Here is a 16,670-nt window from a genome sequence, read left to right as displayed (position 1 = left end):
CCCTTAAAATCCATACCAGACCTGAAAGGTCTGGTATGTATTTTGTGGGGGATTCCACACCATTTTTTTTTAATTTTGGCGCGGGGTTCCCCTTAATATCCATATCAGACCTGAAGGGCCTGGTATGGAATTTAGGGGGACCCCCACGCATTTTTTTTTAAATTTTGGTTCGGGGTTCCCCTGTGGGGAAATTCCATGCCGTTTTTATCAGTGAACTTTTATGTGTATTGCCGGACCAACAATTCATTATAGCCGGCGCTAGCGATAGTAGTTTTAAATGACTTTTTTCCTTTAGAAATGTCATTTTGCACTCGGACTGTTCACACGGGAAACATGCGCCACTTTACAGGCATACTATAGACACCCCCCAGGTATGAAATTTAAAGGAATATTACACTTTTATTATAAGGAGTAGGTGCAGTGCTAAAAATCTGCAAAGTTCATAATAGGAGAAAGTTCCTGAGCATAAATGAAGTGGAGCCAATCAGAGCCATCACCATCAAGGGGAAACAAAAGCTTCTATTGGACGAGATCCACCATGGAGGGAACTTCAGAAGGGAATAGAAATACCATCACCATCATCCAAACAAACTGACCCTTACCATCAGTGTATAGGTTATACACATGTGTTGTAATCGGGTAGTGAAGGTAATCTTCATAGAGTGAAAAAAACAATCCTCTATTAATACAGTATCAAAATATTTCTCTCCCTCTGGACCAGGTGAAAATCCTAGGAGACCCTCTTTTCAACGGGATAGTATACCAGGTGTAATCCAATGGGCGTATACAATCTCGAGAATCATGTACATGTAGGGAGTATAGAAAGAACGCTCATTGCGCAAAATACATAACCAAGGGTGTTTAATGTAATAGAGGGTTAAACAAACTCACATTCGTTAGGAAATCAAACAGCAGTGTGAAGCGACCAGCGCTTCTAACCATCAAGATGGCCGCCGTGCCTCTGTCCAACCACGTCCAGCGTCACCGGTCTCTGACATCGCCCAACGTTTCGTCATCAACATGCGTCTTCAGGGGTGTGGTTATGACGCAAAAGGACGTGTATTTATAGGAACGAACGAAGGAACTGGACAGGCGGAAATTAGATGCGATCCAAAATCCGGAAGTATCAACTTTTAAACCGGAATCAACACATCCCAAAAAAAACTTTAATATTTAGAAACTAAAAACTTAATAAGAAGAAACAAGCAATGATAAAAATCCAATAGCGAGTAACTTAGATATGAAAAACTAACTAAGACAAAAGTCATAATTAGAATTAAAAACGGGTGATGATTAGTTAAAATGTAAAGTCTGAGCAATGATGGTTGCAGGAGGTGGCGGCATCTTGTGGTTAGACTACAAACTACAGTCTAAATATACAAATAGAACATTTAAAACATAAACATTAGGTAAAATATAATGAACAAGAAAAAGGAGGGGAAAAAAAGTTTCCACTATATTTCCAAAATAAAAGAAACAAAAGGAACATGATCAAAATTAATAATATAAAAAGAGGGAAGAAATGGAATGACAAAGAGTGGGAAATCTAGCTATTATTAATGAAGGCATTTAGATCCCATTCCACGTTAATTCCATATGGAAAATAGGTCCTAGCTTGATATATCCACTTAGTCTCTAGTTGGGAGACCCCTCTGGTCATATTGCTTCCCCTCCAGTGCCCTGAAAACATGTCAATCCCCAAAAAAGTAGTGCCCTTTGGATTGCAATCATGTTTTAGAGCATAATGCTTAGACAGGCTGTGCTTAGGGAACCCTCTTTTGATGTTATCCACATGTTCCTTGAGCTTAATATGCAATTTGCGGATTGTACACCCTATATATTGTAGCCTGCAAGGACAAATAATAACATACGCTACATGTTTAGTAGTGCATGTAATAAAAGGTTTTATCGGGAAAGATTCCTGGGTGGAAGTAGATTGGAAATAATCTATCTTCCTACGTTTATTAGTGTTCAACTTGCAGATCGGGCATCTCCTGCAAGGAAAAAAACCCCCCATGTTTTGAAAAAAGGAAATCGGCTTGGGTGGGTCAATGACATTGGGAGCTACCTGTAACCGTAATGGGGGGCTCCCCTATACACCATACGGGGTAAGTCAGACAGATTAGGACCCAAAATCCTATCACCTTTCAAAATTTTCCAGTGTCTTTGTATTATTTTCTGGACATCAAAATATTGGTTAGAATAAGCGGTGATGAAAGAAAATTTAAAAGAGTCACGTTGGGCTTTAATATTCACAGTTAGCAGATCATCCCTGTTTTTCTCTTTTGCAAAGTTAAACGCCGTATCCAAAACTTCTACAGCATAGCCTTTATCAAGGAATCGCTTCCTGAGGATTGAGGCTTCAGACTCAAAGTCATCACAGTTTGTACAGTTACGCCTCAACCTCAGGAATTGGCTCCTGGGTACTGACTCTAGCCAGGCCTTATGGTGACAACTTTTAGTGTCTATATAACCATTGCGGTCTGTTGCCTTGAAAAAGGTAGAAGTAATGATTTGGCCCTCATTAACTCTAACTCAAATTTTGAGGTCTAGAAAATGTATATCAGTGGCACTAGCTTCAAATGTAAGGACAATACCCCTATCGTTGGCATTGAGGCCAGCAATAAACCTGGACAGGGACTCTATATCACCATCCCATAGGAGGAGGATGTCGTCTATATATCTTTTCCAGAACACCAGCTCAGCTCTGGGTTCTTGATAGACGACATCCTCCTCCCATTTGGCCATAAAAAGATTAGCCATACTTGGGGCGAACTTAGCCCCCATGGCTACGCCCCTATTTTGCAAATAATAAGAGCCATCGTGCCAAAAATAATTATGTTGCATGGCATATTCTAACAAATTCAAAATTAAAGTTATTTGTTTCCTGTGGAGAGTATTCTTCTCCAGGAAATGCTCCACCGCCTATCTACCATGATAGTGCGATATTACAGTATAGAGCGAGGCAACGTCCGCAGTTGCAAAGATATAAGTCTCCTTCCACTGTACACTCTTAAGCGCATTAATCACTTGCGTGGAGTCTCTCAGATAGGAAGGAGTCTTAATAACAAGGGGCTGCAAAAAATGATCCACATATTTGCCCACCCTGGAAGTAACCGAGTCAATACCACTGACTATCGGTCTTCCACGGGGCAAACAGGATCCTTATGTACTTTAGGTAAGTAGTAGATCACTGGGATCCTAGGGGCTGATGGAATTAGAAAGGCTTTTTCTTTTTTAGATATAATTCCATGTTGTAAACCCTCATCTACCAACACGACCAGCTCTTTTTTGTATTGGGAGGTTGGATTGCCTCGCAGAGGAACATAGGTATCCCAATCGGAGAGCAATGTGGACATTTCATTGTCATAAGTCTCCTTGTCCAAGATCACGATACCTCCCCCTTTATCCGCGGGGCGTACAATGATGTCAACATGATCTTTGAGTTGTTCTAGACCTTTCCTAAACATATATTCCCTTCTGTTCTTCTTGACCTGTAAAGCAAGTAAATCCTTGTTCACTAAGTCTCTAAAAACAGAAATGGCTGGGGCTTGTTGTCCTGGGGGATTAAATAATGAGGCATTCCTTAAATTGGATTGCCTTATATCTACTGACACTGCCACATTAGGGCGAGAAATATGTGGGCAAATATGTGGATAATTTGCAGCCCCCTGTTATTAAGACTCCTTCCTATCTGAGAGACTCCACGCAAGTGATTAATGTGCTTAAGAGTGTACAGTGGAAGGAGACTTATATCTTTGCAACTGCAGACATTGCCTCGCTCTATACTGTAATATTGCACCATCATGGTAGATAGGCAGTGGAGCATTTCCTGGAGGATACTTTCGTTTTAAATTTGTTAGATTATGCCATGCAACATAATTATTTTTGGCACGATGGCTCTTATTATTTGCAAAATAGGGGCGTAGCCATGGGGGCTAAGTTCGCCCCAAGTATGGCTAATCTTTTTATGGCCAAATGGGAGGAGAATGTCGTCTATCAAGAACCCAGAGCTGAGCTGGTGTTCTGAAAAAGATATATAGACGACATCCTCCTCCTGTGGGATGGTGATATGGAGTCCCTGTCCAGGTTTATTGCTGACCTCAATACAAACAATAGGGGTATTGTCCTTACATTTGAAGCTAGTGCCACTGATATACATTTTCTAGACCTCAAATTAGAGTTAATGAGGACCAAATCATTACTTCTACCTTTTTCAAGGCAACAGACCACAATGGTTATATAGACACTAAAAGTTGTCACCATAAGGCCTGGCTAGAGTCAGTACCCAGGAGCCAATTCCTGAGGTTGAGGCGTAACTGTACAAACTGTGATGACTTTGAGTCTGAAGCCTCTATTCTCAGGAAGCGATTCCTTGATAAAGGTTATGCTGTAGAAATTTTGGATACGGCGTTTAACTTTGCAAAAGAGAAAAACAGGGATGATCTGCTAATTGTGAATGTCAAAGCCCAAGATGACTCTTTTAAATTTTCTTTCATCACTGCTTATTCTAACCAATATTTTGATGTCCAGAAAATAATACAAAGACACTGGAAAATTTTGAAAGGTGATAGGATTTTGGGTCCTAATCTGCTTGACTTACTCCATATGGTGTATAGGGGAGCCCCCCCCATTACGGTTACAGGTAGCTCCCAATGTCATTGACCCACCCAAGCCGATTTCCTTTTTTCAAAACATGGGGGTTTTTTTTCCTTGCAGGAGATGCCCGATCTGCAAGTTGAACACTAATAAACGTAGGAAGATAGATTCTTTCCAATCTACTTCCACCCAGGAATCTTTCCCGATAAAACCTTTTATTACATGCACTACTAAACATGTAGCGTATGTTATTATTTGTCCTTGCAGGCTACGATATATAGGGTGTACAATCTGCAAATTGCATATTAAGCTCAAGGAACATGTGGATAACATCAAAAGAGGGTTCCCTAAGCACAGCCTGTCTAAGCATTATGCTCTAAAACATGATTGCAATCCAAAGGGCACTATTTTTTGGGGGGTTGACACGTTTTCAGGGCACTGGAGGGGAAGCAATATGACCAGAGGGGTCTCCCAACTAAGTGGAAATATCAAGCTAGGACCTATTTTCCATATGGAATGAACGTGGAATGGGATCAAAATGCCTTCATTAATAATAGCTAGATTTCCCACTCTTTGTCATTCCATTTCTCCCCTCTTTTTATATTATTAATTTTGATCATGTTCCTTTTGTTTCTTTTATTTTGGAAATATAGTGGAAATTGTTTTTTCCTCCTTTTTCTTGTTCATTATATTTTGCCTAATGTTTAAGTTTTAAATTTTGTATTTGTATATTTAGACTGTAGTTTGTAGTCCAATCACAAGATGCCACCACCTCCTGCAACCATCATTTCTCAGTCTTTACATTTTAATTAATGATCACCCGTTTTTAATTCTAATTATGACTTTTGTCTTAGTTAGTTTTTCATATCTAAGTTACTCGCTATTGGATTTTTATCATTGCTTGTTTTTTTGTTTCTAAATATTAAAGGTTTTTTTTGGGATGTGTTGGTTCCAGTTTAAAAGTTCATACTTCTGGATCTTGGAACGCATCTAATTTCTGCCTGTCCAGTTCCTTCGTTCCTATGAATACACGTCCGTTTGCATCATAACCACGCCCCTGAAGACGCATGTTGATGACGAAACGTTGGGCGATGTCAGAGACCGGTGACGCTGGACGTGGTTGGACAGAGGCACGGTGGCCATCTTGATGGTTAGAAGCGCTGGTCGCTTCACACTGCTGTTTGATTTCCTAACGAATGTGAGTTTGTTTTACCCTTTATTACATTAAACACCCTTGGATATGTATTTTGCACAATGAGCGTTCTTTCTATACTCCCTACATGTACACGATTCTCGAGATTGTATACGCCCATTGGATTACACCTGGTATACTATCCCGTCGAAAAGAGGGTCTCCTAGGATTTTCACCTGGTCCAGAGAGAGAGAAATGTTTTGATACTGTATTAATAGAGGATCGTTTTTTTTTTTACTCTATGAAGATTACCTTCACAACCTGATTACAAGACATGTGTATAACCCATACACTGATGGTAAGGGTCAGTTTGTTTGGATGATGGTGATGGTATTTCTATTCCCTTCTGAAGTTCCCACCATGGTGGATCGCGTCCAATAGAAGCTTTTGTTTCCCCTTGATGGTGATGGCTCTGATTGGCTCCACTTCATTTATGCTCAGGAACTTTCTCCTATTATGAACTATTTTTAGCGCTGCGCCTACTCCTTATATTTCTTCAATTGTACCCAGCAATTTTGTGCTAGCTGCTTTTTTTCCTTATTCATTTATATATTTAGCGCAACAGATTTTGTGTTTTATTACACTTTTATTGTTTTACTTTAAGCATTATTAAAATCACTGTTCCCGAAAAACGGCCGTTTTTAAAACTTTATTTTGCATTGATCCATGTCCCCTGGGGCAGGACCCGGGTCCCCAAACACTTTTTATGACAATACCATACATATTAACCTTTAAAATTAGCACTTTAGATTTCTCCCATAGACTTTTAAAGGGTGTTCCGCGGCTTTCGAATTTGCCACGAACACTCCAAATTGTTAGCTATTTGGCGAACAGGCGAACAGCCAATGTTCGGGTCGAACTCATGTTAACATGTTAAAATGGGAGAAAGAAATACAAAAAGACTTCTCTTTACAACAATGGCACTTAGCATTAAAATACAATGGCAAATCTTCAGCCTGTGTGGACCACTGGGATAATGCACTAAAGATTCTTCATAGATGGCACCTTACACCTCTACGCCTACATAAAATCGACCCAGCCATTTCCTCACTATGCTGGTGAGATTTTCATTGTACAGGTAACCTCCTACACATACTATGGAGCTGTGACGTGATACGCACTTTCTGGACTGATGTCTCCACTCTTATCTTAAGCCCCGTACACAGGATCGGACTTTCCGACGGTAAATGTTGGATGTCTGGCTGTTGGCGGAAAATCAGAACGTGTGTACGCTCCATCGGACAATTGTTGTCGGACTTTCCACCAACAAATGTTGGATGGCTGGTTCTCAAATTTTCCGCAAACAAATGTGTGTTGTCGTATTTTCCGAGCGTGTGTACACAAGTCCATCGGACATAAATCCAAAGTACAAACACGCATGCTCGGAAGTAAGGAAACTAGCGTTCGTAATGGAGAATTAACATTCGTGACGTGGCAAATTATGAAATCTAGAAATGCAGCGCACAATTCTCTTCTGCTTTAATGGGATAATAATGAAGCTGCTTTGCTGGTGATACTGATGGAGTTTTTGCAAGCAAAGTTTCAAAGGCTTTTTTTTTTCTAGTGATATCAGGAATAATATTATTATGCTTTATTTTATTTTTTGGGGGGCAAGTTACCAAAACACCATTATCCCGTAGTTTTTAAGATCAAAGATACAACTATGTTGGTGTCCCTTGTTAATTTTACATTGTATTTTATAAAATGTAACTGCCGACTCCCAAACTTTCATTTGAAGTAAAACACACAGCCAAGTATTATTCACCACAATTTTTTTATTGTGCATTAAAAAAAGAAAACAAATAAAATTAGACATGCTATCTGCCAATAGAACGTAAAGCGGAGGTCCGCCGAAAAAAAAAAAAAAGAAAAGCCAGCAGCTACAAATACTGCAGCTGCTGACTTTTAATATAAGGACACTTACCTGTCCAGGGCGCCCGCGATGTCGGCAGCTGAAGCTGATCTGTCTGTCGGCTCTCGGCTGCTGCCGCCGCTGTCCTCGGTAGGGGAATCAGGAAGTGAAGCCTTGCGGCTTCACTTCCTGGTTCCCTACTGCGCATACGTGAGTCGCGCTGCGCGTCCTCACTGGTCTCTGCTGTCTTCTGGGACCTGTGTGTCTCCCAGAGGACAGCGGGGGGGGAGTAGGTGCCAGAAGTGCCGCGGTGATCTATGCCAGGAAGTGGGAGCAAATACCTGGATTAGACAGGTATCCGGTCCCTCCTCCCCCCCTGAAAGGTGCCAAATGTGACACCGGAGAGTGGAGGATTACAAAAAGTGGAAGTTCCATTTTTGGGTGGAACTCCGCTTTAACCAAAAAGTGCATTCTATGCATCCAAAAATAAAGAAAATTTACCAAATTAAATCATTGTTTAACCAAAAAAATAATGTCAAAGCAATAACTCCAAGGCCAATAATAAATAACACGTTATCTCCTCCGATTCCTCAACATGTCTGGTTGATGAATGGCTGTTCAGAACCGAACTGAAAAGCATGAAATGAAAAGCACTAAAGTAAAAATGCGAAAAGAAAAGCGCAAATCAACACTCACCAAACTTCTACTAACACGAAATTAGCTTAGGGAGCCCAAAGGGTGGAGCTAAAGAGCTGAAAAAACACGTTGTACTTTGGCCAACAATTGTGTGGCCGTGTGTATGCAAGACAAGTTTGGGGCCAATGCCCTTCGGACAAAATTCCACGGTTTTGTTGGCGGAAAGTCCGACCGTGTGTACGAGGCATAGGAGATCAAAGGTACCACATTTACCTTATCACGTCTATTAACCCTCCTGATCCTTGGTATTGAACACTTTCCCCCCACTATCGAGAAAGGTGGTTATCCATATATTAGTCACAGAGCGTATCAGCCTAGCAAAGAAATGGCGCTCGACGAATCCACCAAATATTGAAGAAGTCATAGCCAGAGTTAATGCACAATGTATAATGGGACAAATGCTTGCTTATAAAGAAAGAAGAGCACCACAATTCCATAAACATTGGGACATTTGGAGAATGTCAACAAAAGCCTTCTCACATATATGTTATGTTTATCGTATGACTGATGACTTATGATGTATGCATAAGGGCCTCCTGCCCTCAAGTGTGATGACTTATGATGTATGCATAAGGGCCTCCTGCCCTCAAGTGTGATGACTTATGATGTATGCATAAGGGCCTCCTGTCCTCAAGTGTGATGACTTATGATGTATGCGTGAGGGCCTCCTGCCCTCAAGTGGTAGACTTGAGAAGTGATGTTAGTAACAGCTGACACTTATACACAACGGTAAAATAAAGATTGAATGAAGATTCACTAGGATATGTGTAATGCGCTACCCTAGTAATAAAATGTATATTTATTGGTTACTGTTGATATGTGTCTGGAAATTTTTACAGTACACAACACCGGAGATCCTCATCAGGGTATAGGACGGGCTTCTTTCTATTGTTTACCCATGAGCCTGCTCACAGTGTCCACCCAGATGGCGTGACAGGCTATATACCTAGGGTTGCCACCTTTTCTTCAAGCCAAACCCGAACACTTTAGCGACCTGGGACACCTTTGGATGCCCCAAGGAGAGCCGTAATGCAATGCTCATAGCGTGCTGCAGTGAACACGTACTTCATGCCCCTGTTGAAGTACATTGGTACGAAACATGTAGGGTACATAGCCTGCTCAGCTTTATACACCACGCTTATCATTACCGGCTTTGTGATCACTCTTTGTACGCATCCTATGCGATGTCTGTACTTTTTCTTTTTTTTTTTTTTTTTTTTAATACATTTTTTAAACGTTGGATTCATCTGCACTATGTGGAGGATTTTTTTCCCCTTTTCCACTATGATCCATGCTGCTTTTTGGATGTGATGAGCACCATTTCTATCGGGGATATGTCCATTGGAATCCTGGCTTGCGTGTCACCTTCAACCTGATGGATGCTGATGTCTTCACATACCAGCTTATTCGGGTGAATTTGTGTCAGTGATCATGTTCCTGACTGCCATTCAAGTCTGTTTGACTCACCGCTGCTAGCGTGTGGTTCCAGATTTTAGGGTAAGAGTACCCATCAAACAAGGCCAAGGACAAATCCAAGGGAAAACTAAGCTTAACTTAAGAGTACCCATCCCCTTTCCCCTGGTGTTGGAAGCAGGTCCCCGGGTGTCGTGTGTGATCATCACACACGTCCGATTTTCTCCTACTTTATCCACTTTCAGACGATCCCTGAAAACTCATCTCTTCAGAGAAGCCTATCTGGCCCCCACCTAACAACTGCATATTTATCTTCTCAATCAGCACATCACCCCACAGTTATTACCTTTTGTATCTGTTGACCTTCCCTCTTAGATTGTAAGCTCTAAGGAGCAGGGCCCTCTGATTCCTACTGTATCAAATTGTATTGTATTTGTACTGTTTACCCTCAAGTTGTAAAGCGCTACGTAAACTGTTGGCGCTATATAAATACTGTATAATATAATAATAATAATAATAATAATCATCACTTTGCTCAAATTGGTTCCATTATTATATCCTATGAATGTCAATATTCAGTGACCACATCTGAACAATTTAACTTGATGCGTTTGAATTTGTTCGCATTCCAATGACTTTTATGTTATCACTTACTTCCTCTGCGTATATATTCTTTCTTTTACAGAGATCATTTCCAAGTGATATATTTTTGATGTGATTATTTTTTTGTCATTTCTAGGTACAATGGAACCTTGGATTAGGAGCATAATCCGTTCCAGGAGAATGGTTGTAATCCAAAGCACTCGCATATCAAAGCGAGTTTCCCCATAGAAGCCAATGGAAACAAAGATAATTTGTTCCAGATTGACTTCTATTGCATGCAATACAGCATGTGGCCAATGGCGGCTCCGAGCCATTCCGAGTGTCACTGGTGCCCCTGCACCTCTGGCCATTGGCTTGAATCCTGCTTGTCTTTCAAACGCTCGTTAACCAAGGTTCCACTGTAGTGTTACTTTTGTTGGCACTGGGGTATTATTGTGAACATTTTATCCCATGCCCAGATTTATGTTGCGCTCAGCACTTTGACACATCACCTTGATTATTATCATTATGTACATTTGGGTTTATTCTGTGTATCTGTAGATACTTAGCACTTTATATAGTAGTCATATACATTTTTGTATTATCTACTCCACTCTACTGGATATCTATCCGGGATTCGCTTATTTTTTCAGCGCTGCATTTCCCTTTTTTTTTTTTCAACAGTGGGTGTGGCCAAATTGCTCTCTTGCTGACATCATCACCCTGCCCCCCCCCCCAGTGATGCCGAGCCTGCCCCCAGACAGCTGCGGGGCGGCAACAGATTTGTGTGCGACTATCTCGGTTACTTGGGGAGCCACAGCCCCGTCTGAATAATGTGTCCGGGTTTCAGTCTGCCTGAAACCCGGTCACGTGATTCAAAACCCGGACTGTCCGGGTGAATCCCTGGACAGGTGGCAACCCTATATATATACACCTCCTGTTGAGGTCATACTCTATTATGCTTTTAAGAGGCCTGCGGATATTTAGCTATGTTTTATAGAATAAGATATTACCTTGTGTTACCACTCTGTATGTCTAACAGGATGTAAAAGCTGTTACCTACTTTGAATTGTACATTGTGGAAATCAATAAAAAAACTATGGTAAAAAAAAAGGGGGGGGAGAGAAGAGAGAGTGGGAGGTAGAGGGGAGTAAGGGGGGTGAGAAGAGGGAGAGAAGAGACAGCGGAGGAATGAGGGGAGAAGAGAGAGAGATGAAGGAGGAGGAGAAAAGAGACAGAAAGAGAGAGGAGAAGAGAAGAGATAGAGTGGAGGGAGTGAGGGAGAAAAGGAAGTGAGGGGAGGGAGAAGGAGGCTGGAGAGAGAGAGGAGGAGGAAGAAGGAGAAAAAACGGAGTGAGGAGGAGGCAAGAGGAGAGAGAGGGAGAAAGAGTGTAAAGAAGGAAAAGAGGAAGGAGAGGAGAAAAAAAGGGCAAAGGGATGAGGAGAAAAGAAAAAGAGAGAAGGAAGAAGGAGAGCAGATAGAGGAGGGGAGAAGGAGAGAAGTGAGAGAGATCAGAAAAGAGGAGAGAAAACAGAGTGAGGAGGAGAGAGGATAGAATAAAGAAAACAGAGCAAGAGAAAAGAGAAAGAAAGGAGGATTAAAGAGGGAGAAGAGAGAGAGAGATGGAAGAAGGGGAGAAAAGAAGGAAGGAGGAGAGAAGTGTGGAGGAGGGGGGAGAGAGAGAGGAAAAAGGAGAAGAGAAAGAGGATGAAGGAGGAAAGAAGAGAGAGATGGAGTCAGAGGAGAGAGCAAAAAGAGGGGAGGAAGGAGGAGAGAAAATAAAAGGGCAGTGGGAGGAGAAGAGAAGAGAAAAAAAAGGAAGAAGAAGGAAAGAAGATAGAGGAGGAAGAGAGGAAAAGAGAAAGAGAGGAGGGAGGAAGAGAGATGATTGAGAGATCAGGAGGAGAGAAAGGAGGGAAGAGGAGAGAGAAAACAGAGCAATGAGGAAAGAGGAGAGAAGAGAGAGAGGAAGAAGGAGGAAATAAAGAGAGCAGAGGAGAAGAGAGGAGAAAAGAGAAGAGAAACAAAAGAGGATGGAGAAGGCAAAAGAGAGAGAAAGAGAAGGAGAGATGGGGGGGGGGATGTGAGAGAAGTAAGGAGGGGAGGGAGACAGGAGGAAAGAACAGAGAAGACAGAGAGAGAGGAGAAAGGAGTGAAGAGGAAAGAGGAGAGAAAAAAAGGGAAAGAGAGAGGAGATAACATCATAGAAGAGAAAGAGAGGAGAAAGGAGGAGAGATGGGGTAAGAGGACAGTGAAGGGAGTAAGGAGGAAAGAAGAGAGAGAGGGGAGGTCATAAAAGAGAGAGAGGAGGAAGGAGAAAAGAAAAAACAGGAGGGAACAGGATAGAAGAGAGAGAGAGGAGGGATGAGGAGAGAGAGAAAAGAGAAGAGAAAGAGAGGAGAGAAGAGAAACACACAAGGATGGAGAAGGGAAGAGAGAGAGCGAGAGGAGGAGGGATGGGGGGGTTTGGAGAGATCACGAAGGAGGAGAAAAGAGAGAAGGGGAGGTAGCGGAGAGTAAGGGGGATGAGAGAAGAGAAATGGAGGAGGAGAGAAGAGACAAAGAGAGAGGAGGAAGGAGGAGAGAAGATAAATATATAGAGAGAGAGAGGGAGGAGAGAATAGAAGGAGAGGAGGAGGGAGGAGAGAAAGAAAGGACAGAGGGAAGAGGAGAAAGGAGAAAGAGGGAAGGTAGAAAGAGAGTATATAGTGGAAGGGAGAAAAGCAAGAGAGGAGGGAGGAGAAGAGAAAGGGGGGGTAGAGAAGAGTTAATGATCAGGATGTGAGCAAAACAGAGTGAGGAGGAAAGAGGAGAGAAGAGAGAGAGCAGAGGGAGGAGAGGAGAAAAAGGCAGTAGGATGAAGGAGGGAAGAGAGTGAGAAGGAAGGAGAAGAGAAGGGGGAGAGAGAGGAAAGAGGAGGCGAGAAGAGATAGGAGGGAGGAGCATCGAAAAGAGAGAGTAGAAAGGGGATGTAGGAGGAGGGATAGAGAAGAGAGAGAAAACATAGAAAGAGGATGGAGGAGAAGAGGGGAGGAAGAGAGAGATAATAGAGAGCTGTGTGTCACTGTGTGTCATTGATACTCCTCTTCTGGGGTCCCTCAGCAGTGCACCTGGCTCCTTCTCTTTTCGATTGCCCTGTTGGAGAGCCACTCTCCCTCAGGGCTATTGTGCGGGTGCGCTCCTGTGTCCTGCTGCTGCGTCCACTGACACAGACAGCAGGACTCAGCCCCGCCCCCCTGATCCCACGTCATTGGATTTGATTGACAGCAGCGGGAGCCAATGGCTGCACTGCTATCAATGGCTGCACTGCTATCAACCTATCCAATCAGAACCCGAGACACCGTCTGGAGCTGGTGGGCTCATCCCCGTTCCTGGAAAGAACGTGTTCAGGTAGGTAAAAGGGGGGGGGGGGCTCTGGGGGGCAGCTGCATCACAGGAGGTTTTTTTAACCTTAATGCATAGAATTCATTAAGGTGAAAAACCCTGAGGGTTTACAACCCATTTAAGGGTGGCATTCTGAGTACCGCTTTAAGGGGGGACATTCTTCCTATTGGCCACCAGTATAAAGGGCATTGTTTCTATTGACCCCAGATGAATTGGTTTTAGTAAGAGTTCCTCGAGACCTGGAAATTATTTTTGGGGTTCCTCTAGGGTTAAAAGGTTGAGAAAGCCTGATGTAGGTTGTGTACCACCCAACTCTGCAATGTAGCGCAACCCTGAACTCTGCACCCTGTGTGTAACCCCTCTCTGAACTCTTCTCTCTGTACGTATTGCACCACTCCTGGTATTTAATGCTCTTTAAGACCCGCCCATTGTGAAATTTGACCATACCCACTATTTGTGGGGGAGAAGGGGATTTTGGGGGCTGTGGTTGGGTTCCTGCACCTACTTTCAGAGAAAAAAGGCCTGGCTGCACACATTAAAAAACTCTCTCTCAGCAGCCATCACTGTCACATGATTGACATGAACAGACAGATCGAAGACCTGGATAATAGGGAAGAAGACATAACATCAGAGTGAGAGGAATCCCTGAAACTGTCACCCCTGATCAAACCAAACCTGCACTTTCCTCCATCTTTAAAACCACTTCCCGCCCGCTGGCCGTCATATGACATCCTTGACTTTGTGCGGGGATATCTGAATGATGGGTGCAGCTACAGCCATCATTAAGATATAGGCTTTTTCACCCATCGATTCCCTACACCATAAGAATGATCATAGCGGCTGTTCCGCCCCTTGATCGTTCTGACGTCCCCCCTCCCGCCACCCTCCAGTGCTTCTACCGACACACCACTTCCATCAGTGAGTCGGAGAACGGATCTGCCGGCCCTGGATGTTTACCATAGAGATTTCCGGTGGACCAGATGGTCGCGGGAGTCTCTATGATCTTTCGGAGGCCGGGCGTGATGTTATCACGTCACGCCCGGCCTCTGCATTCAAACAAACGGCGCCGCCTCGGCTGGGATGGGATTACAAGAGATTTTTTTTTTTTAAAGTGTCAAACTAAAAAAAAAAAGTAAAATTAACAATAAAAAAAAAAAAATTAAAGCGCCCTGTCCCCGTGTGCTCGCACGCAGAAGCGAACACGAACGCATACGTAAGTCCCACCCACATATGAAAACGGTGTTTAAACCACACATGTGAGGTATCGTTGCAAAGGTTAGAGCGAGAGCAATAATTTTAGCCCTAGACCTCCTCTGTAACTCAAAACATGTAACCAGTAAAAATGTTTAAATCATTGCCTATGGGGATTTTTAAGTACCGAAGTTTGTCCCCATTCCACGAGCGTGTGCAATTTTGAAGCGTGGCATGTTAGGTATCTATTTACTCGGCGTAATTTCACCTTTCAAATTATGCAAAAAAATTGGGCTAACTTTACTGTTTTTTTTTTTTTAAACCACAAAACTGTTTTTTTTTCACACAAAAAAACACGTTCGAAAGATTGCTGCGCAAATACCGTGCGAGGTACAAAGTTGCAACGACCGCCATTGTATTCTCTAGGGTCTTTGCTAAAAAATATATATATATAATGTTTGGGAATTCTATGTAATTTTCTAGCAAAAAAAATGATGATTTGTACTTGTAGGAAATGTCAGAATTGGCCTGGGTGGCAAGGGGTTTAACAGCCTCATAGAGAGACCTGAGGCTTCACCAATAGAATAAGACAAAGCCCACAGAGCCCTCAGACCCAGACAATAAACCTCCAAGAGACATTATCTGCTGGCTCCCAAACTTCTGCCCTAAAGAAGAAATATTCCAAAAAGTAAGAGCAAACAAATTGGTCACATTTAATGGATCAGATGTACAGCTCTTCCAAGATCTTTCCCCGGACACACTAAAAAATAGAAGGGCTCAGAAACCCCTATTGGAAGTCCTGAAAGAAAAAAAAGGGATCACCTACAGATGTAAATTCCCCTTCGCTCTGCAGGCCACCTACAATGGCAAACAATACATGCTAAAGAGTCCCGGATGACTTATTTCATTTCTGTGAAAATCTACATGTAGCGCCCTGGGTCTACTGGGAGCAAAGAGGTACCTCCAGAGGCAGAGAGTGAGCTTACATTCACCCCAGGGCTGAGTCCATGGCTATAATGGGAAGTGAGAACAGAATTTGGGCACCAGTCACTTTAAGTATTTTTCAATGCTTTAATGAGAACTTGAGAAAGTAGTAGGAGAGAGGGTTAGGGGAGGTTTCAGATACACTTTTTAGCAGATCACTTACAGACTCCTTGAATCCAAAGGACAAAACAGCTTTCTTTTAGAAGATCTGGATAGGCCTCTCACATAGCAGCTGGTAGAATTCCTGGATAAGTCTCTCTCACAGACTTAGCAGCCAGGAGCTAGTTACCTTGTTTAGATTTTAGAACAGCTTGACAGTACCAGAACCTTTAAGCCGACCCGGCGGTACTGTAAAGGTAGTTTAGATATAGGCGCATCCTCCAAATGAGTCACCAGGCCCTCCTGAGAGACCAGCCTTCATCCTGGCTCTCTCCAGCAAGGGTCCTCCCCTGGATCTCCTCAGCTTGGCTCGGCTTCTTCCACGCAGGCAAGACAGCCTAAGGACCACCTCAGGATTAGTAGGCCCCAGACAGGCTTCTGGGCCTACTTGCAGAACTTGCAGCAGCACATCCTCAGGCCAGGAGGGCCCCGGGGTAACGAATGACTCGAGCACATGGCATCTGGCCAATAAATACCCCTTCCCAGAACGCACAGCAGCCAAGAACCTCCTACTGGGCTGTTTCTGGGAAAAAGAATATTTGTTACAGCTCAACCTAGTTGTAATTCTTGTACTGTCCTGTGGTACCAGTGACACCTACTGGCAACAGTGAAAAATG

Source organism: Aquarana catesbeiana, linkage group LG03 (assembly GCF_042186555.1).
Source record: "Aquarana catesbeiana isolate 2022-GZ linkage group LG03, ASM4218655v1, whole genome shotgun sequence".
Classification (NCBI taxonomy): domain Eukaryota; kingdom Metazoa; phylum Chordata; class Amphibia; order Anura; family Ranidae; genus Aquarana; species Aquarana catesbeiana.
The sequence above is the reverse complement of the archived record's forward strand: the minus strand, read 5'-3'. Positions refer to the sequence as shown.